At 38.5% G+C, this 27,628-nt stretch overlaps 1 protein-coding gene and 3 long non-coding RNA genes across 4 annotated transcripts in view; 2 read left to right on the forward strand and 2 right to left on the reverse strand.

Moving 5' to 3' along the window:
• LOC134658619 (E3 ubiquitin-protein ligase CBL) overlaps positions 1-27,628 on the forward strand; it is a 161,329-nt gene that overhangs the window by 6,069 nt on the left and 127,632 nt on the right. The window lies entirely within an intron of this gene.
• LOC134658887 (uncharacterized) lies at positions 27-15,390 on the reverse strand. The gene is made up of 2 exons (XR_010097764.1): positions 15,219-15,390; positions 27-98 (listed from the first exon to the last, which is right to left on the reverse strand). It is a non-coding gene; the product is annotated as an uncharacterized LOC134658887 (long non-coding RNA).
• LOC134658876 (uncharacterized) lies at positions 5,450-12,204 on the reverse strand. The gene is made up of 2 exons (XR_010097753.1): positions 12,088-12,204; positions 5,450-5,708 (listed from the first exon to the last, which is right to left on the reverse strand). It is a non-coding gene; the product is annotated as an uncharacterized LOC134658876 (long non-coding RNA).
• LOC134658888 (uncharacterized) lies at positions 5,638-12,271 on the forward strand. Its single transcript, XR_010097765.1, has 2 exons — positions 5,638-5,696; positions 12,073-12,271. It is a non-coding gene; the product is annotated as an uncharacterized LOC134658888 (long non-coding RNA).

Consider the following 27,628-nt stretch of genomic DNA (forward strand, 5'->3'; position numbering starts at 1 on the left):
TCCCCATACTTCGAACTGAAACTCAAAAATTTTTTTTTCATCAGACCCATACGTGTGGGGTATCTATGGATAGGTCTTCAAAAATGATATTGAGGTTTCTAATATAATTTTTTTCTAAACTGAATAGTTTGCGCGAGAGACACTTCCAAAGTGGTAAAATGTGTGTCCCCCCCTTGTAACTTCTAAAATAAGAGAATGATAAAACTAAAAAAAATATATGATGTACATTACCATGTAAACTTCCACCGAAAATTGGTTTGAACGAGATCTAGTAAGTAGTTTTTTTTTATGCGTCATAAATCGCCTAAATATGGAACCCTTCATGGGCGAGTCCGACTCGCACTTGGCCGCTTTTTTTATTGTGTGATTATCACAAATATTTGTTCCTGAATTGTTGATGTTTTCTATATATACATCTAAGTCTTTATATGATATATACATCTATATATTATATATATCGTCGTCTAGCATTGAGCTTAAGCTTACTGTGGGACTAGGTCGGTTTGTCCTAAGATAATATTTATTTACTATTGTCAATATAGCGATTCTAAGCTAAGGTAATTCGTTGTAAATGTCGGCGGCAGATCGTAAACTCGGGCATATCGAGATATTCCTAGGCATATCATGAAACGCCGCCATTTCATGATCTGACTAGCGACTACCAGCCATATCGTTCAAACATCAACGTTTGACGATTTGCCTGGCGACGTTTAGGCATATCAAAAAAAGGAGGGTGTGATATTCCTAGGCATATCATGAAACGCCGCCATTTTATGATCTGCCTAGCGCGACCATCAGCCATATCGTGTAAACCTCAATGGGTGATATTCCTAGGCAGATCATGAAATGCCGGCATTTCATGATCTGTCTAGCGACCACCAGCCATATCGTGTAAACCTCAAAGGGTGATATTCCTAGGCAGATCATGATACGCCGGCATTTCATGATCTGCCTAGCGCGACCACCAGCCAAATCGTGCAAACCTCAATGGGTGATATTCCTAGGCAGATCATGAAACGCCGGCATTTCATGATATTCCTAGGCAGATCGTGAAACGCCGGCATTTCATGATCTGACTAGTAGCGACCATCAGCCATATCGTGCAAACCTCAATGGGTGATATTCCTAGGCAGATCATGAAACGCCGGCATTTCATGATCTGCCTAGCGACCACCAGCCATATCGTGCAAACCTCAATGGGTGATATTCCTAGGCAGATCATGAAAGGCCGGCATTTCATGATATTCCTAGGCATATCGTGAAACGCCGGCATTTCATGATCTGACTAGCGACCATCAGCCATATCGTGCAAACCTCAATGGGTGATATTCCTAGGCAGATCATGAAACGCCGGCATTTCATGATCTGCCTAGCGCGACCATCAGCCATATCGTGCAAACCTCAATGGGTATTCCTAGGCAGATCATGAAACGCCGGCATTTCATGATCTGCCTAGCGACCACCAACCAAATCGTGCAAAACTCAATGGGTGATATTCCTGGGCAGTTCATGAAACGCCGGCATTTCATGATATTCCTAGGCAGATCGTGAAACGCCGGCATTTCACGATCTGCCTAGCGCGACCACCAGCCATATCGTGCAAACCTCCATGGGTGATATGATATTCCTAGGCAGATCATGAAACGCCGGCATTTCATGATCTGCCTAGCGACCACCAGCCATATCGTGCAAAACTCAAGGTGTAATTTTTGTAAATACGCATGCTGTTCAAAATGAACGTAAACTTGTATTAAAATGTACCTACGATCTGGCAACACTGGCGGACGCAGCACCACATAGAATGCAGCGCCGCCAGTGACAAAAAATGCAATTATTTTACGATGCGATTGGTATCTGCACCTGGAAACTAGGAATTTGACGAATACATTGCTCCTATCGATCTGCCGCCTCTTTTATCAGACAGATCGTGATATGCCCGAGTTAATTTTAATCAGATCATGAAATGGCGGCGTTTCATGATATGCCTAGGAATATCTCATCAATTATTTAACGATGCGCCCGGTATGAAGCTAGGAATATCAACGAATACATTGGTCTGACCGATCTGCCGCCTCTTTTATAAGGCAGATCGTGATATGCCTGGGTTAATCTTAGTCAGATCATGAAATGGCGGCGTTTCATGATATGCCTAGGAATATCTCGATATGCCCGATTTTACGATCTGCCGCCGACATAAACATTACCACCGAATAAATAATAGTACTAGGGACAGAAGGTTCACTCTCTAACAAAACGCGTCTATTACGACAGATATGACCGCTAGGTGGCGCATGCGCGAGCAGGCGTCCGTTCCGTAGCGGTGCGCGGCGACTACTATGGCTAGACACCAAAATTGGTGTGGGCCGCATGAACCTTATAAAAGTATGACCGATTGGTTCGACAAATAGGGGCACACATTTGTAAATTGAGGAATAATATTGATACAAATAATAAAAGCCTTGTTGACATTAATCCGGACATCCAATATATTCATATGTCCAAGAGATAAACAAAAATATAATCGTATAATCCCATTTCATCCCACCGGAAAGGGTCACAAAATTCATCGTTCACTCCACAGATTACGTCAAAGGATTACAAATACAGATACACCAATCTGGAATAAAACACGTTTCAATTATTATTTACACGCGCCCGCGGTACCTGCTCATGCACTGAGAAAAAAATCGTTTGAAACAATTGAAATTGCATTAACGTTTAATGGTTTAAATTAAACAGTTCCATATGAGCCTATCGAACCAAGCAGTAAAGTTTACTGTTTGCACGTTACGTACGAACGTACATACGTACATTTGTTGATATTGTAAAAGCAGTTAATCTTAATGAAATCATTTTAATGTGTGCTCGATAGATCATATTTTTTTCAGTGTGGTATAGTTTTTGTGCGTTATTTTGCTGGGAAGCAAAATTAAGTATTTCACCTTTGCATAGTACATATGTACCTATTTTACATCCACTTGTTTTTGACGCGTATCTATCTAAAGGGACCCACTGATTACCAGTTCGCCGGACAATATCGGCCTGTCAGTTGTTCGGAGCTGTCCATTTTTAGGGTTCCGTAGCCAAATGGCAAAAAACGGAACCCTTATAGATTCGTCATGTCTGTCTGTCTGTCCGTCCGTATGTCACAGCCACTTTTCTCCGAAACTATAAGAACTATACTGTTGAAACTTGGTAAGTAGATGTATTCTGTGAACCGCATTAATATTTTCATACAAAAATAGAAAAAAAAACAATAAATTTTTGGGGTTCCCCATACTTCGAACTGAAACTCAAAAATTTTTTTTTCATCAAACCCATACGTGTGGGGTATCTATGGGTCTTCAAAAATGATATTGAGGTTTCTAATATCATTTTTTTCTAAACTGAATAGTTTTCGCGAGAGACACTTCGAAAGTGGTAAAATGTGTGTCCCCCCCCCTGTAACTTCTAAAATAAGAGAATGATAAAACTAAAAAAAATATATGATGTACATTACCATGTAAACTTCCACCGAAAATTGGTTTGAACGAGATCTAGTAAGTAGTTTTTTTTATACGTCATAAATCGCCTAAATACGGAACCCTTCATGGGCGAGTCCGACTCGCACTTGGCCGCTTTTTTGTTCTAGCTGACAGGCCGATATCGTCCGGCGGACTGTTAATCAGTGGGTCCTAGGGGTCACAAAACCGTGCGTATTTCTAGAAAACCGGTTTTTCGGTTTTTGTGCAACAGCAAAACGGGGTTTCTGGGTTTTTCGGTGATTTCGATTTTACAATTAATTTGTAAAATAAGCAAGTATTTTTAGGATCAATGCGTGGAAGACTGAATAATAAATTCAGTCTTCCACGACATTTCTATTTACTCTATCTTTACCAAGACCATAAAATTCGATTAATAAAGTTTTTAACCCCATGGTCAGCAATTCTGCAACGGAATGCCTAAGCAAAATATTACGTGACAACGGGGTTGACATAGTCCTCCTTCAGGAAACACACACCGCTGATAATACCCAACTAGCTAAACGATGTAAGTTACACGGGATTTCATTTGGTTGCGGCCACTACATCAGCTGAGGATATAAGAAATCTGATGGGGAAGGCGATCATGGACTGGACATATAGGAACAACACTTTCTTAGCCATTTCTAACAAAGGCAAAGGAACCTGAAGGAACGAAGAAGAAGAAAACTGTACATAGTAAATTTCGCGAGATTGACTTTTGTTATAATTACTACAATCAACATTTTTAACTAGAGATCAACGAGCGTTCCTACTAAAATGTTATTCACACTACGTATTACGTAGTATGTACGTACACGTACATACGTATTAAATTAAGGGATATTTAGACAAAATAGTAAACAGTTTTTTATATAATACGTACACATACGAACTTCGTATAATGTATTGTTCTAAATATAATAACAAACTATGAAGTAATTGTTGCTCATCAATATAATTAAACTATGTTTATAAAACTGTAAAATCGAAAACCTCGAAAAAGCCGGTTTTATCAAAGTCAAAACCCGGTTTTGGCAATTGGCTGAAAACCCGTTTTTTTTTTATTTCGGTGAAACTGGGTTTGTGACCCCTAGTGGGTCCCTTGACAGCTCCGAACACTGACAATCCAACCTCTAGACTGAGCTTAGGCCAATTCTTTCATGAAACCGATGCTGCCAAAAATACGGGGGTGCGGGGGGACGAGGTGAGCGAGTCCCGTGCCGTGATTGGTCCGTTCAAAGACACGGACCAATCACGGCACGGGATTGACTCGAAGATGGAGTAACGCTTCCGTATGTGTGGCGGAGTTGGATTGTCTGTGGCTCCGAACAACTGACAGCTGATATCGCCCGGCGAACTGGTAATCAGTGGGTCCCTTAAGAGTCTCTTTATAGTCTATCCATATCATATCCATAGTCTTTCTTAACTTCCCTGACTTCCCTCAAATCTTCTGAAATACTTTATAGAATTTAATTACTGAGGTACATACATATCAGCTTGCCAGAATTTGTCCTAGTTATCTTTCTTTTTCCTTTCTTATTCCTCGAATAAAATTGCAGACAAAAAATAAATAATGGTGGGGGAATGGAGTAGGTAAATATTAGGTATGTTACATGAATCCACGCGTTCAATATGTAGCTACTGAGTAAATACCTTTTTAGATGTGTCCATGTCCATTGTTTTTAGGGTTCCGTAGCCAAATGGCAAAAAACGGAACCCTTATAGATTCGTCATGTCTGTCTGTCTGTCCGTCTGTCCGTCTGTCCGTCCGTATGTCACAGCCACTTTTCTCCGAAACTATAAGAACTATACTGTTGAAACTTGGTAAGTAGATGTATTCTGTGAACCGCATTAAGATTTTCACACAAAAATAGAAAAAAAACAATAAATTTTTGGGGTTCCCCATACTTCGAACTGAAACTCAAAAAAAATTTTTTCATCAAACCCATACGTGTGGGGTATCTATGGATAGGTCTTCAAAAATGATATTGAGGTTTCTAATATCATTTTTTTCTAAATTGAATAGTTTGCGCGAGAGACACTTCCAAAGTGCTAAAATGTGTGTCCCCCCCCCTGTAACTTCTAAAATAAGAGAATGATAAAACTAAAAAAAATATATGATGTACATTACCATGTAAACTTCCACCGAAAATTGGTTTGAACGAGATCTAGTAAGTAGTTTTTTTTTTATACGTCATAAATCGCCTAAATACGGAACCCTTCATGGGCGAGTCCGACTCGCACTTGGCCGCTTTTTTTAAATTAAGTCCGTAATTTACATAATATGTCTCTGGAAAAACAAACAAACGCTAACAGTATATAGGTAGATATTGAGATAAAATAATATTAATAATGATATCCGTGTTTATTTGACGAGTGGCGTGTCTACTATTAAACATTATAAACATACCTAATCTATACGATTTCATTCATAACACGTCCACACGAACATGAATGGAGAGATTACCCTTTATGACCTGATAAACTCGTACTAATGATAACACATTATCAGACGTTATCGGGGCAATTTCCTTTGAGTCTGGAGTTGGAAAAAAACAATGTGAAATCATTGTTTTTCCTAGAAATTTGATATTATTTACCGGGCGAGAGCAAAAGTCTCTATTTTAGCTTGGGTAAAAAAGTTTTTGGAAGCCCGCCTGTTTTCTACAGCACGGCTACCAAGAGTTGGCATTTGACATTTTACGTTAGCGGTGAACGAGCGAGATGGACGAGTTTACGAAGTCGCTAACGTAAACTTCAAAAGGCGTGTATGCATAAAGGAAGGAATGGAAAGATTTGCGATGTCCTGGTAGGCTTCCGTAGCTCAATTGGTTAAGAGCAACACACGGATTGTGGAAGATGCGGGTTCAAGTCCTGCTAGGCCCACCAGGTTCGACAACTACCTATATGATTTTGATTCGACTTAATATATTTCCTTATCACGACCCCAATAGGTATACCTATTGTAACTTACCAGCCATATCAGTCTGTAACAACTAAGCTCCTTACAGTTTCCTGCTTCTTATCGGTAATATCGGTTCATTCATAAGCAAGGGAAATGATTATTTCCTTTCATATTTATATTTACGTCATACCGATAAGAAGTTAATCGATTGATTGATAAGAAATTTGCTAATACTCTGCCATGATTTCGTCTGCGATGCGAACAAATCGATGTATATCCTCCGCAGCATCAGGCGTGGCTCACTTCGCGATTTCGTCGCTTTGGTACAGGTAGCTAAAAATACATCCGTTCCACACCAATTTTGGTGGCTAGCCATAAGACGCGCGTGGCGCTGTCGCCACCTAGCGGCCATATCTGTGCTGATCGTAACAGACGCGTTTTGTTAGAGAGTGAGTCTTCTGTACCTAGTACTATTATTTATTCTGTGGCATCATCTAAAACAGTTCGTAATGAGTAGGTAAGCTCAATGTGGGAAAAGCCCGACATAAAATGTATTGCGGGGAAAAGCGTAATAGAGCAAGAACTCCCGTATTTGTACAGTCGCCTTTAGATATATCGGAGCGGCCAAGGAGTTCACAGTATCTGAACAAGCGTACTCTTAACGACTGTATATGTACGTCGCCCAGACACAATCTAAAAGGAAGAACTTTATAAGTGCTATGGTGCGTTGTCAAAGTACTTTCAACGTTTCCACTACAATTCATATCTTCATATTTGCCAGCTTATGCCAGAGATATTGGCGTGTGCTTGACGTTTTTGGGTTTGACAGATTGCGTTCAAAAGGTTAACAATGAGCGTAACACAGTAAACACTTAAGAACGGAAATGGATTTGTGTAATTACTGTAACTTTACACTTCCTATCTAATGACATAACTCATACACTTCATTAAGAACGCCCTAATATGACTAGTCATACCCCACAAGATAAGCCCTTGATAAAGGCACAGCTTAACTGACCATTGCTGGACCTTAAGCCTTTGCAATAAGGGTTATATTGTGTCAGTTTAATGGACGATGGTATTAGGGCTGTGTTGGTCGGACGTGCGCTCGTTGTGAAATGGAATTAGCATAAATGCTGGGGTGTTTAGCATTTCTATTCATTTAGAACGGGCAAGTTCGACGTGGCTGTCTATTGTACAATGTTGATGATGATATATAGGCAAGGGTCACAGGATAAATTATAATAATGTGAATTGTCGCTGTCTAAAGCCTGTACTACACTACACGTCTGACCGGCTAGCATGAGTTGCGTTCTCGCGCGCGAATTCATACTTGAAGTCCCCCAAGAACGCAACTCATGCTAGCCGGTCTGGAAACCAGGCTTTAGACGGTCCAGGGCCATACTAACCTTGGTAGAAACCGCTACACGGTCGGAAACTACCAGTTTACCACTGTAAACCGATCACTATCGGAACTATCGGAAGACTCATTGTCGATCTTATAAAAGGCGCTTAGCAAAATCGATGTTTGAAAGTCACTAATAAATCTAATCATGTTCCTCGTCCGTTAGTTTTAAAAGTAGGACATTTCTGACAAATGTACCACAACTATAGGTTAAATTAGCTACTGAATTGGATACAAGATGGCTGGAGGCAGAGTAAGATCAAAAAGGAGATGACAAAACCACATGGATGCATTTTCTAGCGACTGGGAGGGGAGTATGCACTAAGCCTGGGGTCTCCAAAACTTTTTGATACAAGCCAGGCCTCCGTTTCTTTTTTGCTGGTTTGTATGGATTTTGACCCATTCGTGGACCGTTGCGTTGTCACTTGTCGTTGCACTAAGCCGCGTTTAGTGGCTGAAGAGAGGGAGGGAGGCCTGTACCTTGTGGGAGACCCCACACTGTTGTCTCCCGAGCGTCGGCGTCGACGTTGGCGCGCAGCGACACCATTTTCCTTCTTTAGCGCGAACTATGTATTACGCTCAAAATATGCTAGTGTGGGGGGTCTCTTTGCTCAGCAGTGGAACATAATATAGGCTACGGAAAAAACTTAAACTGCCACGAACCTTGATTCAGTGCGTGCTCTCGATAAGTGGGCATTTAACAAGAGAATTGATTGCAGCGATGATTGCTATAACGCGTTTTAAATTCGACATAATGCATCCAAATTGCCTTTACGTGTTTCAACCATCGATAATCGGCCGATCACCGTAATACGCGAACGAAGACCAATTCATCAAAATAAAGACAAGGGTTGGTAGCGATAGAGTAGGGTTTTTATGAAATAGGAGGCAAACAAAATCACCTGATGGTAAGAGACTACCGTCGCCCATAGACACCCGCATCAGCACCAGAGGGGTTGTAAGTTGTTGACTTTCCTTATTGAAATGATTGCTGTTTTGCTTTTACAAAACAGACATAATTATTTTACTCAAAATATTGCGTGTACTTGACTTGGGCAACCAATATTTTATTTTCCACTAAATAATGGTTTAAGCTAAATATTATTATTCGGCTATGCTAGCACATTTTCCCTCCGTCATCATACTCTAGCCGTCCTGATAAAATCTATGGAATTCCGCAAAACGTCCGATTCAATAAATTCCGTTCAGTCAGATTTCAGAAATATAGGTCACTGTATAAATATGAGCATCATTCAATTACCGAGCTAATTCTATATTCGAAAGACCTAAAATATTTAATCAACAGACATAAATATAAAATTGAGCAAATTCTGCCTTATGAAAGCTACGCTTGAGCTCCATAATTTTGTATCTGCGGAGTCAAATCGCGTTAGTTACGAGCGAATGGGTCCGCGAACGGGAATCATGAGCATCTCAAAAGATTTTCGAACGGTAATACTGTTTAGATTTTTTTTGGAATGTTAGGAAGACGTGTTTTAGTTTGACACTGAAACATTTTTTTAAGCATAGCCAGAGGATATTACTATGTATTTCTAAGACCGATAAATGAGTCAATATCTGACCAGCTAGCATGAGTTGCGTTCTCGCGCGCGAGTCCATACTTGAAGTCGCACTAGATGACTAGATGTATGGAGTCGCGCGCGAGAACGCAACTCATGCTAGCCGGTCAGGTGTTTTAGACGCCTAATTTCTATGGACACATTTTAGACTTAGTATTTACGCACTCTTAACGCCCTGGCAATACAGGCGTGTTCATATATTTGTGAGCGCCTTAGCCGCTCCGATATATCTGATGGCGACTGTACCTTAACCCACCTTTTATACGGTTAAACGACTCCATAGAAATGCCACCTGCAATTTGACTCGATAAGACATTCCATTTCACCTTTTCCATTCATTAGTGCTCTGTAATTAAGAAAATAGTTTTTATCGCCGGTACGACCCGTTAATTTGTTCGAATTAAAAAAGGAATAGTAATTATTAATCCTAGAAGCCGACAGTTTACTTTAGAATTATTCCCGACTGCATATAACATTTTAGAGATGTTTTTTTAGGTACGTATATCATTACTTTATTTACAGTATAATTTAGTTTATTTAAAGAAGCGCCTGGCGTCCGTTGGCTCGTTGGGTGGACGACATCCGGAAGATTGCGGGTCACTTCTGGATGAGATTAGCTCAGGACCGGGACAAGTAGCGTACTCGAAGAGAGGCCTATGCTCAGCAGTGGGCGATAAAGGGCTGATATGATGATGATGTCTCCCACCATGGGGCTCTAAAGCAGGGCTCGACTCTACTCGCTAAATAGGACTACTTTTACTATGGGACCAACCCCAAAATCGCTTTTTTTGTCTTTTCCAAAGAAAACATCGACATCTGAACAGCCAAAATGTATGGAAAAGGCCATTTTTTTTTCGCGGTTGGTCCCATAATAAAAGTAGCTTTGTGTAGCGAGTAGAATCGAGACTTGCTTGAAGCCCCATAACGGGAGACAAACATATTATAGATGCGAACTATTTCTTTGATGTATTAATTGCCTATGTCGATAGTTTTTGTTATTGTTTTCAAAACAATTTGCTTTAGTTAGATGTTTCCAGATTGTGTTATTAGTTTACTCTCAACTTCCAATACATCGAATTTGAGGAAGCGGTATGTAATTATGTAATACGAACTACATATACGAACTAAATGTCTAGATACAAGCACGTTAATATCAGGATGTTTCCTCGTACGAGGGGTGTTCAAAATATTCTCGGTATGAGAATGAAAACAAACAAGTACGAAAAGTTTGATATTTTTATTTTTCAATATACTCCCCCCCTATGTTCATACACTTAAAAGATCGATCAATTATTTTTTTAATCCCTCGTAAAAATATTTTTTATCTTTCGTGTAAAAATGCTCCTCCACTGCCGCCTTCAATGCTTCATCGTCAGAAAATTTATTTCCACGCAGATCCTTTTTAAGATTGGGGAGCAAAAAGAAGTCGCTGGGGGCTAAGTCCGGACTATACGGTGGGTGAGTAACAGTTTTAAACCCACATTCAACAATAGCTGCCTTGGCAATATGAGCAGTATGGACGGGGGCGTTGTCATGCAGAAGCAGAATACCTTTGGTTAACTTTCCTCGCCTCTTCTCTTTAATTACATCCTTTAATTGACGTAGAATGTTAGCGTAGTACTGTCCTGTGATATTTACACCTTTTTCTTTATAATCGATTAGTAATACTCCTTCACAATCCCAAAATATCGTGGCCATGACCTTGCCAGCTGAAGGGATGACCTTGAACTTCTTGGGATGAGCTGAACCCTTAATGTGCCACTGCATGGACTCTTGTTTACTCTCTGGGTCATAATGATGAACCCAGGTTTCATCTCCAGTAACTATTCTTTGCAGCACCTCATCAGGATTTTCACCGCACAGGTCAATAAAATCGGAACAACAAGCTACACGCATGTCTTTTTGAAGCCGAGTCAGCATTCGCGGAACCCATCTTGCACTTACTTTTGACATATTAAGATGGTCATGTATAATATCATGTACGGTACCAATAGAGAGATTGGTTACTTGTGCTATAGATTTTACCTTCACTCGACCATCTTCCAATATAAGTTTTTCCACTTTATCAATATTTTCTTGTGAAGTAGCTACTACAGGCCGGCCAGGTCTAGGGTCATCTTCAATACTCTCCCTTCCGCGTTTAAACTCGCTTGACCACTTTTGAATGGTAGATAAAGAAGGAGCAGACTCACGGTAAACACAATCCATTTCCTCTTTTATGGTTTTTTGATTTTTACCCTGTTTTGTCAAGAATTTTATCACGCATCGATGTTCTAATTTAGTTAACATTGTCAATTCGCACATGATGTTCATGTTTGTTCAGCAATTGCAGAAAAACAAAAGACTATCTCGGTTCGAATTATACTTTTTTTTAATGTCAATGAATAAACCTTAGCGGCCAGTAACGAAAGAAATTTTAGAAGAGGTCGTAAGATATCAATACCGAGAATATTTTGAACGCCCCTCGTATAACACATAGGTATTATACAATACGAGCTCATGATATGTAACATGATACATGTACAGTGTAAACTGTTAGCAATACGCTTTACAAAGGTCTTTAAAAACCGGACAAGTGCGAGTCGGACCCGCCCACCGAGGGTTCCACAATGGCAAAAAACGGAACCCTTATGGATTCGTCATGTCGGTCTGTCTGTCCCCCAGGTTCCCCATACTTAGAATTAGAACTGAAACTCAAAAATTTTTTTTCATCAAACCCATACGTGTGGGGTATCTATGAATAGGTCTTCAAAAATGATATTGAGGTTTCTAATATCATTTTTTTCTAAACTGAATAGTTTGCGCGAGAGACACTTCCAAAGTGGTAAAATGTCCCCCCCCCCTGTAACTTCTCAAATAAGAGAATGATAAAACTAAATGGCTTTCTATCAATTTGCCAGTGTCATGTTAAGAGCCAACAGGAGTGGTCATTTCTCCATACAAACGTACTCGACTGTTTCCTCCGTGGGTTTTGAAGCTAGAGGAATGATTTTTTCAACACAGATTAATATTGTCAATATCTGTGTCGGACCGTTTTGCTTTTTTTGATATTTTAGTTTTTAAGGCGCTAGAGCCCTTCAAAAATGGCCAAAATGGCCTAATTGACTATGCCGCAATGAGAGGCGTGCTATTCAAAACTGATATCAATTAGTCAAAAAAGCAAAACGGTCCGACACAGATAATGTCATTATCATTTAGATTTCCAAATTTGGTTACGATTGGTTAAGTTTTGGAGGAGGAAACAGTCGAGTATGAAACCTCGATTTTTGAGATTTTTACGCAGGATTTTTCGCCTTGTCCTTATCGCACTGGTTTTAGGAGCCGCTTCCGTTAGCGAGACGGGTATATTTACCTAAAATATTTAAATCTTAGCTCCTGTTGGCTCTTAAGCAAAATGTGAGACGCAAATACACATTGGACCAACATCTTGGACATGCATAAGTGGAATACCGGGTTACCGGGTGGTATATATGATTAACTAATAAAATTGAGTTGTATAATATGTAGCACAAATAGCTACACGCAATTCCGAATCGATTAATCTCAGGATGCGAAGAAACCGATGCTTACCTAGTCGATTTAAGGCCGAGCCACACCGGCTGCGTGTGCAGCACACTGCGTGGCGTGCGCTGCGTGACGTGCGCAGCACCCCTGTCACACCGGGTGACGCGCACGTCACGCAGCGCACGCCACGCAGTGTGCTGCACACGCCACGCAGGTGCACGCTGCAGCTCAGTCATGCGTGCAGTAAAATAAAATACTCCTGCGACAGTACCTACATCATGTGACTCCCGTTGCAAATGGAAGCAGCTCACCTAATGCCGCCATTGCAATTATTACACATATAACATGCCTGGTTAATACCTAACATCGATTTGTTCCCACAGGCCAAATTATTTATATAAGACGTATTTTTTTGTAATCTTTGTGCTATGTTGTAAATATACATTCGTATTGACGAAAGATTTTAATTAGTTTTTCTTTTATCACTGAATCCATATTAAAAACCAGCACGCGCACCGACCGAGTTGTAAATAAATACAAGCGAGCTGCGCGTGTACACGCACAGCACCTATGCAGCACCGAGCTGTGCGTGTCCGAACCTGCTCGGTTCGCCCTCTCATAGGGATCGCAGTTAAACACAACGTCATCACTGCACGCAACGAAGCGACGTTGCCGCTCCGCTGCGTGGACGCGTGCACGCAGTACGCAGCCGGTTTGTCTCGTCGGAGCTGCGTTGCGTGCAAGTCACGCGTACGCGCACGTCACGCACACGTCACGCAAGCGGTGTGTCCTCTCTTATGTGTTTTCGTATTCTACAACGCAGCGGGACGCGTACGTGTACGTGCACGTCACGCACACGCATCCGGTGTGGCTTGGCCTTTATTGATAATTATATCGATGATTTGTTTGACCGAAAAATCCACTAGTTCCTTCAGAAACAATATTGATTAACGGAGGATACGATAAAATCAGACTGCACCGTCATTTAAACCTAATTATCGAACGAGCGAGCGAAGCGAAGCGAAGTTCTTACATTCGACTTTGAACACGCGGCTGGCTAGCGGCACGTCTCGGCATTTCGATGTTTTTAAGCTGAACTGTCAGAAGATAGTTTGATACTCAATAACTTAAGTAAATTTGTAAACTTATTTAAGGGCCTACTGCAGCCGCGTCTGGCGCTTCGTAAACCACGCCCGCTAGTTCTTCCCTCCCCGCTAACACGCACACATGGAAACGCTTCGCGCCGCACGTGAAGTTTGTGTGACCTTTTAGCACCATCTAACGTTACAGAAGTTAACTACCATTATACGCGGTCGCTGCGGTCGGCCATAAACTTAAATTCGGAAAAAATTGAAACAGATGGCGTTGTTACTTGTTCATAATAGCAAACAATAAAATAATTAATTAATAAACCTGAATATTTATTGTTGTTTTGGAAGATGTTAACAGCATAGAAGCAGCAGCGTATATAGCATATAAGTTAAGAGTATTGATAATAAGAAAATAGCACAAGAACAGAAAAGAGATTATTTTTGATAAAATATGATGAAAAGAGATTTACTTGATTACGCTCACCTGACTTTGCGGTCACTAAATGCAAATTTCAACCTTATTGTTATGGGGTTACAATACCCCTGGGGTTGCAGGCGTCCATAGTCGTTATTATTATAAATGCTTTGGTTGAAATGCTTTTTAACCCTCGAATTTTTCATAGGTACTGCAATAATATGTTACTCTTCGACGGCCGCAAAAATATGTGACACGCTCTTATGGCTCTACAAATAAGATCTAACATCTATCTACCGCAAAACGGCCTTCGGTGTGTAACATATTATTGCAGCTGACTGTACTCGTATTCATTGTTGTATAGGTAGGTATTAATATCTTTTATCCGATCGATTTGCATTTATTTGAAATAAATCACAGTGTTTAGTAATTATATGTTTTATTGAATAAGAGATTATTTAGGTATGTAAGGAATACAGGGTGCCTTTTTGAAACACTCATTTTTAGGGTTCCGTAGCCAAATGGCAAAAAACGGAACCCTTATAGATTCGTCATGTCTGTCTGTCTGTCCGTCTGTCCGTCCGTATGTCACAGCCACTTTTTTCCGAAACTATAAGAACTATACTGTTGAAACTTGGTAAGTAGATGTATTCTGTGAACCGCATTAAGATTTTCATACAAAAATAGAAAAAAAAAAATTTTTTTTGGGTGTTCCCCATACTTAGAACTGAAACTCAAAAAATGTTTTTTCATCAAACCCCTACGTGTGGGGTATCTATGGATAGGTCTTCAAAAATGATATTGAGGTTTCTAACATCATTTTTTTCTAAACTGAATAGTTTGCGCGAGAGACACTTCCAAAGTGGTAAAATGTGTCTCCCCCCCCCCTGTAACTTCTAAAATAAGAGAATGATAAAACTAAAAAAAATATATGATGTACATTACCATGCAAACTTCCACCGAAAATTGGTTTGAACAAGATCTAGTAAGTAGTTGTTTTTTAATACGTCATAAATCCCCTAAATACGGAACCCTTCATGGGCGAGTCCGACTCGCACTTGGCCGCTTTTTCTGGATAATTTTGAATTTCAATTGTCAGGGGTGCCTACATTATTTTTTAATACATTTTACAACGACAACAAACAAAAGTTCAAATTCGCCGTATTTTTATTACCCGGGTCGATCGCAACAAAATAGAAAATCATGTTTTTCAAATCTAAGCGTTATTGTAATTTATCTCAAATAACCAAAAAGTCAATCTGACTAGAACTTAAAAACGAACTGAATTATTTTAATATGTCGATTTTTCTTGGTGACCCAGGAGAATTTTTTTTTGTATCCCATACGAAAAGAGCGTATCCCAATCGCGTATCGGTTTTGGTTTTTACCTATAAGTGTGAAAAATATATTCTACCATATACGAAGGATGTGTTTTTTCATGTTTTATGTGTCTTTTTGTACAATAAAGTGTTTTACTGCTACTAATATATCATATTAACGATTAACTAAAAAGGTATTTACATCTAATTTAACTGGTAAATTATTAAAGTCCGCTAAAATTAATATATACCTATTCAAAAAAATATTTGTTAATATGTCCCAAAATCATGGCTCATTTTTTAAGTCTCCTGACTTACCAAACATATCGCAACGAAGGCAAGGGCACAACGCGGCATCGTGAACCTAATAACGTAACGTTTCAGTTACTTTTATCCGGGGTACGAAAAGAGGTATTAGATCTATCCTGGGTCTAATATGTTATAAAAACATAGTTTTTTGAAAAATGTTCGTAGGTAGTACACAAAATTTACCTTTTCTTTTAAATGTGATTTGGGTCATCGTTCTCCCTGGTGACTTTTCTGGTGACCCAAGAGACATCAATTTTATTATGACTCAGGAGACTTTTTTTCTATGCACTTTGATTTTTTTGATGCGCTAATTTTGTTATCTAAAATAACTTTAAACTGCTGATATACTTATATCACTTTGCTGATGAGTGGAAGTGGAATTGAAACTTAATTTATTGTTCTCTCCCTTGACATTTTGGCATACATTTGACATGCTGCAGTGCACTCCTAACGTTAATAAAGACATAATTTTTAGAAAATGCTTTAGGAAAACTCACTCTTGAGCTTAAAACGATTAAGTCCTTATCATTGTATGTTAGATTTTTAGTACAGATTTGGATCAGTGAAAATGTCTCTTAGCCAACTAAATTTGTCTCTGGGAAAAGTACGATATCCCTAAAAATTGTACGTACATTTCGCATTTTTCTGAAGGAACGGAATTCATAAATTGGGTTATTATTATTTTTTCAGATTATTTGATTGCATTGACATATCACCAAGATAGATAGAACATTTAAGTTACCAGAAGAAAAGCATTTTGTTATTTTATACAGTGTGGAAAAAGTAGGTTCGATTCCCGGGCGCGACTAAGCGAATTTAAAAAAAACAACGTGTTGCATTCCGGGAGTGCCGACAGAAGTTAAAACTCAATGACTAGTCCAAAATGTCTGCAGCACTATGTATAATTGACCCATCCTCCTTTCTATTGAAAACTTTTGGTTCCGAAATTGCTGGTCAGTGAGCTTGTTTAAAATTCGAAATTCAAATTTATAGCGTTAATTGTTTAAAATTCGAATAGAAATTGTAAAGTTACCTTGCAGACCTCGCATCTAAATATATTTGGTCATGATATTTTGAGTTTTATTCACCAGTACTAGAGTTCACTTTTATTAGCGATTTCATCAAGATGTAGCTTTATTGAATTATATTTGAGTGGTATAAAGTTATAATACTGTGAGATCCTCGTATTTCAGCCCGTACAAGATTATAACCTTTTTCATGTAATGTCATTGAGTTTTTCTTTATTGATTTAAATGCCATCTAAACCTTACGGTCACATGATCGCCTTACGCTGTCTCGAGTTTATCATTTTTTCCCCACCTCAAAAAGTGCCTAGCGCCGCTAAAGAAGTTTTCACTTCAAAAATCTTTGAATGCAGTTGTTTCTTTAAAAAACAATAATGTTTCATTTAAGTAAAATGAGCAAACTTAAGGTTTTAAGGCACTTTCCCTCCAGGGCCCATAATTTTTTTCCACCCGGTAGTAGACAACTATTTTTTTCGACTAAATGAAGTTTTATTAGATTAAATCGTTGATCACATGGTTCGTTTCACACATCACATCAAAACGTTTGTCAAAGTAATGAAATTTATGCCAAAAAAACATAAATAAAACATATAAATTCAACACATTTTTTAAATAAAAATCTTTCTCGATGATATAAAAGCGGCCAAGTGCGAGTCGGACTCGCCCATGAAGGGTTCCGTATTTAGGCGATTTATGACGTATTAAAAAAAAAACTACTTACTAGATCTCGTTCAAACCAATTTTCGGTGGAAGTTCACATGGTAATGTACATCATATATTTTTTTTAGTTTTATCATTCTCTTATTTTAGAAGTTACAGGGGGGGGACACACATTTTACCACTTTGAAAGTGTCTCTCGCGCAAACTATTCAGTTTAGAAAAAAATGATATTAGAAACCTCAATATCATTTTTGAAGACCTATCCATAGACACCCCACACGTATGGGTTTGATGAAAAAAAATTTTTTGAGTTTCAGTTTGAAGTATGGGGAACCCCAAAAATTTATTGTTTTTTTTCTATTTAATACATCTACTTACCAAGTTTCAACAGTATAGTTCTTATAGTTTCGGAGAAAAGTGGCTGTGACCTACGGACGGACAGACAGACGGACAGACGGACAGACAGACAGACAGACAGACATGACGAATCTATAAGGGTTCCGTTTTTTGCCATTTGGCTACGGAACCCTAAAAAAGAACATCGACAAATTATGTTCAAAGAATTAATATCAAAACAGATGTCATAATTAGGATTGGCTACTTTAAGAAAGGGACAGAGAGATTTAATCCTCTCGCTCTGCACGTTTTTCTCATTCCTCCTTGTCAAGCCAAAATAAACTATAAAATGATAGTAACACAAGTACATTGTAATATTCACTTTTTCCACGGTATCATGTCATTGTAAATTACTTATGTGAAATTGTAGTGGCGTGCGACTTTCAAACCGGAGGTCACGGGTTCGAACCCCGGCCCGTGCAAGTGAGTTTTTGTAAGTAGGGACCTTTTTTAGTGGTACTTAAATATAATAACTTTTCGTATTATTGAAATAAAATATTTTATTCAAACAAACTTAATAATATAATAATTAAAACGAATAATATCAATTAGTTTTCAATATTTATTCAATTATTTTAAATTATTTGAGCATGAAACATACTAGATTTATTTTTATCATTACAATAGAAAAAAAGCAAAAAATATATTCTTATAGATATTTTATTTTTAAACAAAAATAAAGCAAAAAGTTACGGTTAGATTCTGATGGCTAAATACCAAACAGCTACCGATACATTTCAATATCTGTCGAAATTTCCTAACCCGTTGTAACTGACAAAGAGTATAGATTTCGACGTAGCATGACGTAGCTAAGCAAACACGCACACATGCGTAACGTATAGGCCTGTAAGAAGGCACCATCATAGGTTTACCTCCGATTCCGTTACTACTCAATGGAGTTACGACTCAACGTTTATTGGATATTAAAATTTTACGTAATTCGGAGCGCTGCGCGAAGTGACATAGGTCTTACCTCTTTGAGGCACGACGGCCATCTAACATTACTGGCATAAAGGATGCATTTATGACTTTGACGCATGACAGAAAGAGAAACCGAACTGCGTAAAATGGGCGTTTGCTGTTGAATTCATAAAATCAAAAATCGATAATAAATCCATCGGTAAAGGATAATAAGTTAATATTTAGTTCTTTGAAAGTTAAGACGAGATGAAAACCTTTGCTGTAAGGTGGATTGTGCTGGATATGGATGTGTTTTCTAGTTGCACGAAGCTAAAACCGAAAAATGAACACGTAAGTTTGGATTTATTTTCTATCGAGAAAATTTTAAGCATTCGTGTTTCGACTACTACGAAATCTCTTATCATATAGTCAAGAAACATATATCCGAAAATCACTACTGTTTGTTTCCGGGGCTAGCCACTGCCACCTTTCTAAGATCCTGTTATTTTTCGATGCACGGCCTTAAATGAAATTGGGTAAACGTGTAGTCGAGGGCATTATATTTTAGTCATTAAATTATGAGCAGACCCGATCAAGAGGTTATTGAGCTAGAAGAGCTTAGAAGGCCAAAAAGCTGTTTGTGAGAGGTCTTGCTATTCTGGTCAGTTTTTTGCAAGAAACATGGTCGAGTTTAGTATCAAATGAAAGTGCTCGACTTACACTTTTATGATATCGTTTTTAAATTTACCATTTTGAAATAATTAACAAGATAAAAATAAAATAGAATAAACATAATATATGTATTTGACATTTGACAGGAAATATTTCGGCTTAGCACAGATACAGTTTATTTTAATCTCTATGGTGGTGACTATCCAGGGGAGGGACAGCCGTATACGAAGCCCTTTATTAGAAAAAATAGCGCCATCTATATTACTTAACGCTAAACTTGTAAATGGCGCTTCAAAATTGATGCAAAAAAGCAAATCTTGTCAGTAGAAAAAGGCGCGAAACTCAAATTTTCTATGAGACCATATCCCTTCGCGCCTACATTTTTTCTACTGACAAGATCTGCTTGGCCAACTGTATTATACATACCACTCTTTGCTTAAATCAATCAGTTAAGGGCTCCACAGACTTTGCAATAAATCCACGCGATCTTTGATCCATTGCCGCCTATAGAGCGACATAAAATAGTAGAAATAAAATAAAATGGAACTCAAAAATGTCCATACTAAATTGTTTCCATGTGTAAGCATTTTACGTCAAAAATGTGACAGTTACGTAGAAAATGGCGCCCTCATTTATTTTCTATTATTTTATGTCGCACTATACGAGTACCTAAGTAGGTACAACAAAGTCAATCGCTATATAATTTTTGGTTAACCGCGAGTTCTCAGTTCGGGGCGAACTACTAGTATAATGAAATCATATTTAACACAAGCCTTTCTTGTTTGTTTGTTTACCTAAATAAATAAATAAAAACACAAGCTGGGCCAAATATCTTTCGTCTATTACAAACACTGTCATATAATATCTCTAGACGCGATAAAGAAGAAACAACGACCTTCCAATTGACAGAAACGGAAAGTGTGAAGAGGCCCGGAGCTTCCGGACTGCATCCGGCAGACGCTGCGGCCCCATTCGATGTCGTGACGTCACAGTACTGCTTGTTTACAGTACATCTATGGGAAATTGTGAATGAAGTTCCGCCACTTGGAATTAGTGCTTTCTGTATGTACCTGACCTTCCAATTGGCGCACGAAACGGAAAGTGTGAAGCGGCTCTGAGCTTCCGGGCGGCATCCGGCAGACCCTGCGGCCCCATTCAATGTCGTGACGTCACAGTACTGCGTGTTTACAGTATATCTATAGGAAATTGTGAATGAAGTTATGCCATTGGGGCTGGCAACTGTCTAAGCGTAGATTTCCCCTCAGCATAACGTTGTTCTTTCCAATTGAAACAAAATGAAAAGTGTAAAGCATACTGGGACTACTGGGAGCACATCCGGCAGACGGTGCGGCCCCATTCAATGTCGTGACGTCACAGTACATCGTGTTTACAGTACATCTACGGGAAATTGTGAATGAATCTGCCATTTGGACTTCAAGAGTTTCTTGTTTGAGGTCATGACTTCTTTTCGATTGACATACAGAGATAAAGGGATCTCAGAATAACACATCCTGCAGAATTTGTGGTCCTACGTCGTGACGTCACAATACTATTACGGTGTTTTTACATCACTACATAGTATAAAACAAAGTCGCTTCCCGCTCTCTGTTTGTCCTATGTATGCTTAAAATTTTAAAATTACGCAACGGATTTTGATGAGGTTTTTTTTAAATAGAGAGATTCAAGAGGAAGATTGATGTATAATTTGTTAACCTGTGCGAAGCCGGGAGTATGAAATATATGGAAAATAATGATGAAATGCTTTAGTATTTTTAACACAAGGTACAAACTCAACAAAACTTAAGTTTTGTATGATATCAAATCGAAAATTGTGATTATTTTCCGGTACCCAAGCAATAATATAGATTCCTATTTCCATAACTTCCCATAGATTCCCCCGCTGTAAACAACGCAGTATAGTAATGACGTCACATCATTGATTGAGGCCGGATGTTATCCTTATTGTTCCCAGTGGTATTCCGTCCCTTTCCTTTTATTTGTCGCTTGAGAGGACAAACATGCGTAATTTAGAGGTACCTATACCGATATTTGAAGGGTCCACGGAAAGAACATGTTACATGTCTAGTCATATTTTCCGGAAAATGAGATCTTTATCTCAAAATTAAGAGCTCTTAATGAACTAATAAAGTAATATCTTTTGCTACCACTGTATAATAAATGTAACACAACTTTATTTTTAGTTAAATAATACCTGGTCACGGAATTACCATACGTTTTGACATTGTAACTAGACATGTTCTTTCCGTGGACCCTTCATATGTTGTGATTTCTAATTAGAAACTGTATGAACTATCCCATACAGTTTCTAACTTCCCTCACCAAAGGAAATATTCTTAGTTATACATATTACAGTGCTCTTCAGGGTTGCAAATTTGTTTCCGTGCTTATGTCAAAAATTTAAAGGGCCATATATGTACCTACTGTAAAAATTTGTACATACACTTGCGAATAGGTAATTCGCAACTCGTGTCGATTTAAAACGTCAAACAAAATATACCATCTTGTGAAAAAACAATAAACACACTCATTACTGATACATTTTGAAGTCCCAATGGCAGAACTTCTAATTTGCATAGCGGCTTTACACTTTTACTAGCGACCCGCCCCGGCTTCGCACGAGCTAACAAATTATACATAAACCTTCCTCTTGAATATCTATTAAATTAAAAAAACCGCATCAAAATCCGTTGCGTAGCTTTAGGGACAGACAGCCGGAAGCGACTTTGTTTTATACTTCATATGTAGTGATAGAACTATGGCCATACAGAAACACATTGTTGATTAACACTAATATTTTCTAGTTTCTAATTTTACCATCAATTGAGAAACTTGTCAAGTCTATAGATGCATGCAAATGAGATGCAGTCGGTCCGCTGTAGAATTGTGCAAACGTGCAAGTATTGGATCTTGTTTGGATATAATATAATTTATGCAACATCTGTTTTGTTTGTGAATCTATGCTTTGCCTAGCTTGTCTTTAGTAAACACCTGTGCAACGGTAGGACATGCTAAAATATACATAGGCGACCATAATATTGCATTTGTTAGTATTCTCGTAAGGCCTACGGTCCTACTCATACTTCAATGTAATTTAAATAATTTTCAATCGCAACACAGTTCCATTTCTTTTGTTTCTTTTGATTGCAAAACAAATTAAATTCCACCAGATTTCCTTCTCTTCCCTTCCCTTGCCTTCAGATTATTTGATTTCTAGTTCCCAACGATGGGCGTGTACATAGTCGCTTTGCTTGCTGGAGAGAAGCAAATTCACTTAACCATAACTAGACATTATCTCTATAATTTCCAAGCTGTACTAGTTAGACACCCATTCAACTGATCATCCCTGACACCCTTTAATATCAACTGTCTTAATTTTAGATAGCTGCTTTGGTGTTCAACTAGCTGGAATGGCAGACATTCCCATGTTTTATATGCATTGTGACCTGAAGAAAGAAAGGTTATAGGGAGCAATATGTCCGCAAAATACACCTAATTTCCCAATAAAAGCCATTCCTGATTCAGAACATTTATCCATCGAATTATTAATAATTAACAAATACCCTTTCTAAATTTGAATCCGCACAATCGAACCCGTTCGCAACGCACTAGGTAAGGCAATGTCGTGATCCGGCAAATGTCAGGTTGCATCAGCAACAACCATATTCCTGACCAGTGGTGGGTCTTACGTCATTGTATTAGGGTCTATGTTGGATAGTGATGGGTAGGACATCAATTTAAAATGAGTTTGTATGAGTACCTCATTTTCTAAAATGAGGTGTTACAATGTCTTACTTCAAATGAGGTGAGGTACTAGCATACTTTCAGCATCGACTATTCCATTAATTCCAACAGCAACAATTTTTTTAAATGTATATACATATTTATGTATTCATCACTTCCTTTATAAATAAAAATAAATAAATAGTAATATTTAATTGGAGTGCAATTCTGGAGATTAAGAATAGAACTTTTAGGAGAAAGATAATTTTAGAATCAAACTAAGAACAAAGTACCTACATACCACATAGCAACTTAATTTGCTGCTTTTATGAAACTTGTTCTAATTTTTTGAGTGTCGGCGAGCAGGCGAGCACCTAGCGCCTCGCGCGATCCAGGGACTGGCAGGGACTCTCTTGCGAGTTTTGAGGAGTGTATGAGTTTTGAGGGTCGCGAGACTCGCGAGTGAATTTGAACGGATAAGCGTTTTTTGAAATTTGAAGTGTGTGAATGATTTGTGTGGCAAGAGGTGTTTGTGATGCGCGCGAGTAAATGAGTAAAATGAATAGAGGAGTGAAGCAAGACATTTTTGCGGTACGAAGTACTGCGACAAATTAACAAAATGAGTGGTACAAATGAGGCGCCTCACGAGTGAGCGACTCAACACTAATGTTGGATAACAGTGCGGATGATGGAACAGCAACACTCCTTGACCATTGGAGGATCTTATGTGATTGTAATAAGGTATATTGTCAGTTAAGTGTGGATTATGGTGTCCAGTAAGACAAAGACTAGGTTGCAAAATATTTAAATGGAAAGGAGCGGTCTGCAAAGTCTGACATTTGGCCCGTTCGCTTGATAATGCCAAATCCTGCGGGCTCAGCACGGTTCCATTTTTATCGACTATCACTAAGCCCGTCACTTTCGCACTTACATACTTGTTAGAACGTGACAGGCATGGTGATAAATGATAAAAATGCGACCGTGCTACTAGGGCTGATTAGTTCGTAAGGTTTCCAAGGCCAATGTTGGATAGAAAGGTCAAATAGCAGGGTGGCAGTCGCTATTGCACAGAAGTAAAATGTTTGAAAATCTCTAACCCATTTACCAGTTCCTCCTCTTGTTTAGTGTTAATTGAACATGTTAGCTTTATCCAATTATACATCTGAGATTTTATTTGTCAAAACATCATAAGTAATGAGTGTAATGACGCTTCGGTCACGGCATGCGATACTACAATACTCTGGCAAGGTAAACGTACTGGTGCTCGATGCGGTCCCAGTACATGTCATCTTGTAACTTAAGTCATTGTCAATAGAGGTGACATCAGGGTGCCATCTATTGGGCATTAGTATGTCGAGCACTAGTACGGTTACCTTACGAGATGGAATTGTAATTGCGACCCCGACTGCAGAACGGTAGCGCCATCTGCAGTTGGTTCCGACTGTTCTGAGTGAGACAGAGAGGCAACAGAAACACATAGAAACCAGTGGAGTCGCCGCGACGTCTGCAGTTGCGACACGTCGCGGGCTCCAACTTGTACCTTTAACCTGTCGAATCCCACGATATGACGTCACCCATAAGCGTTCTGGCTCATATATGAGCCACTGCATGGGAGCTGACAGATTAATCTCCATTGTCACGGGAAATATGCTTGTGTTTAGGTGACCCATTTTAATATATGACTGTTGCAAAAGGATAGCAGTCAACCCTCGACAATTGTGACGAAAGGAAATATAACCCTTACCCTGACAACAAAGGAATGGTAGAGCGTTGGGTAAAACAACCTCCAATTTCAAGCACTTGTTATCCACTAATTAAAAGGGGTTGGAACGTTTTTGAAGAGCCTTGTAATTTTATACAAAAGGAAACGTTTTATCTTATGACTAATTATCTATGAATAATTATTATGAATAATTATTTATCTTATTATGAATAATTATTTATCTTATGAATTTGAAAATAATTAAAACGGACCGGAACTTAAGCGTTCGCATTGAAGTGATATTCGTTGCGTTTTTGTCATACATTTCGCCTTTATAGTCTACGTTTTTAGGGTTCCGTAGCCAAATGGCAAAAACGGAACCCTTATAGATTCGTCATGTCTGTCTGTCTGTCTGTCCGTCTGTCTGTCCGTCCGTATGTCACAGCCACTTTTCTCCGAAACTATAAGAACTATACTGTTGAAACTTGGTAAGTAGATGTATTCTGTGAACCGCATTAAGATTTTCACACAAAAATAGAAAAAAACAATAAATTTTTGGGGTTCCCCATACTTCGAACTGAAACTCAAAAATTTTTTTTTCATCAAACCCATACGTGTGGGGTATCTATGGATAGGTCTTCAAAAATGATATTGAGGTTTCTAATATCATTTTTTTCTAAACTGAATAGTTTGCGCGAGAGACACTTCCAAAGTGGTAAAATGTGTGTCCCCCCCCCTGTAACTTCTAAAATAAGAGAATGATAAAACTAAAAAAAATATATGATGTACATTACCATGTAAACTTCCACCGAAAATTAGTTTGAACGAGATCTAGTAAGTAGTTTTTTTTTATACGTCATAAATCGCCTAAATACGGAACCCTTCATGGGCGAGTCCGACTCGCACTTGGCCGCTTTTTTGAGGTGTGGCCGATCCTTTATTTTTGTCATATAACATTTTATGTGTTATTGATACTTATTGTTTATATTTGTTACAGGTATGTGACAACTTGTACAAAACGGGGCATACAGTAAGTTTAATATCTATAGGTATTTCTTATTTACCTACAAATAAGAAATGCCAAGCGTTTTGTTTAGGTGATTGTGTGTTAACGAACTCTACCCTCATATACCATATATATTATGGCATATGCTGTCCAATTTTTTTCCTATAAATGCTATCTCTTTAAAACAAGAGGGAAGTCAGGTTAAACATTTAAATTTTTGGCTTCCTATCATATCTCAAAGGGCCTCCATGAGAAAATCCTTCGGCAGTCACTGAGGTACAAAAGGAACAATCACTTTTCTGTTCATTACTAAGATATTTTGGTAAAATGTTTACTTTCTCGTCTCACTTTTCTAAAGTTCCAAAACCGGTTTTCAACCTAACGTAACACAGACCTTAATTTGATAAAGTCCTTTCGAGATGTAATGCATTTACTGACTCCCAATTTAATATTACCGCTGTATATCTCGATTATCCTAAAATACGGCGTCGTAAAAACTTGTGGACGTGACGTTTATGGTCTTGTTTTATAAAAGACGGTTAAGCAATCGGATTAGTGAAACTGTGTAATGGATACCAAAATTTTTTGAAGTAGTTTCTGTATATTACCGATGGCATAAGTTATTGGCAGGTGAAAGAATTTTTTTGGGTGAAAGTGCTTATAAGTCAATGCTGACACTGGAAGTTTTCGTCGCTTCGCTCGTCGCCGTTAAAGTCATCTGGGGGCACGGCAGTGCTCCCGCCAAGTCGAGCAAAACAATAAGAGGCACGGCCGTACCATCCTTTTCTCGAAGCGATTCAGGCCATTTTCGACGTCCTGTAATTTTGTGCTGGCTGAAGCTAGAACCCTGAATTTTCAGTGACATATAGGGCTTAACATGTTTTAGATATATTCTCAAAAACATTAAATCTGAACTTGTAGTTTAAGAATTATTGTACGTCAAAGTTCCTTAGTTTCGACACTGACACACTTACTCATTCACTCACCTACGATCATGATAATTCTAAGGCACTTCAAGCATACCCACAAGCTTCAAATTTTAAACATAAGTAGTTTTCAGCTTATCAAGCCATAGAAAACCTAAAAATATTGCAAATCAGTCACGTTTTAAAGATCTAAGAACTGCATAAGTAAGTTTGTAATCCCATATAAATCTATGCTATTACAAAGTTACTGTTGCAGTTCCTACAAATAGTAGGTAAAGGTACACTATGATGCAGTACGATGTGAGTATGAATAAAGATGTGTTTAGTTATGATATGTGTATACATAATATGGGTATGGGTACCCGAAAAGAAGGACTGTCTACAAAAAGAGATGAGATCCCATCAAAAACATTACATGTAAAAAGGTGCAAGTCTCGCAACACTTAGAAGTGGCACTGATTAAAATAACCGACTTGGTTTCACATTACATCTCAAAACTTTTTTGTAGTAGAAGCGTTGCGAGATTTGCACCTTTTTACATGTAATGTTTTTGATGGGTATAATCATGG

Source organism: Cydia amplana, chromosome 23, assembly GCF_948474715.1.
Source record: "Cydia amplana chromosome 23, ilCydAmpl1.1, whole genome shotgun sequence".
Taxonomy (NCBI): domain Eukaryota; kingdom Metazoa; phylum Arthropoda; class Insecta; order Lepidoptera; family Tortricidae; genus Cydia; species Cydia amplana.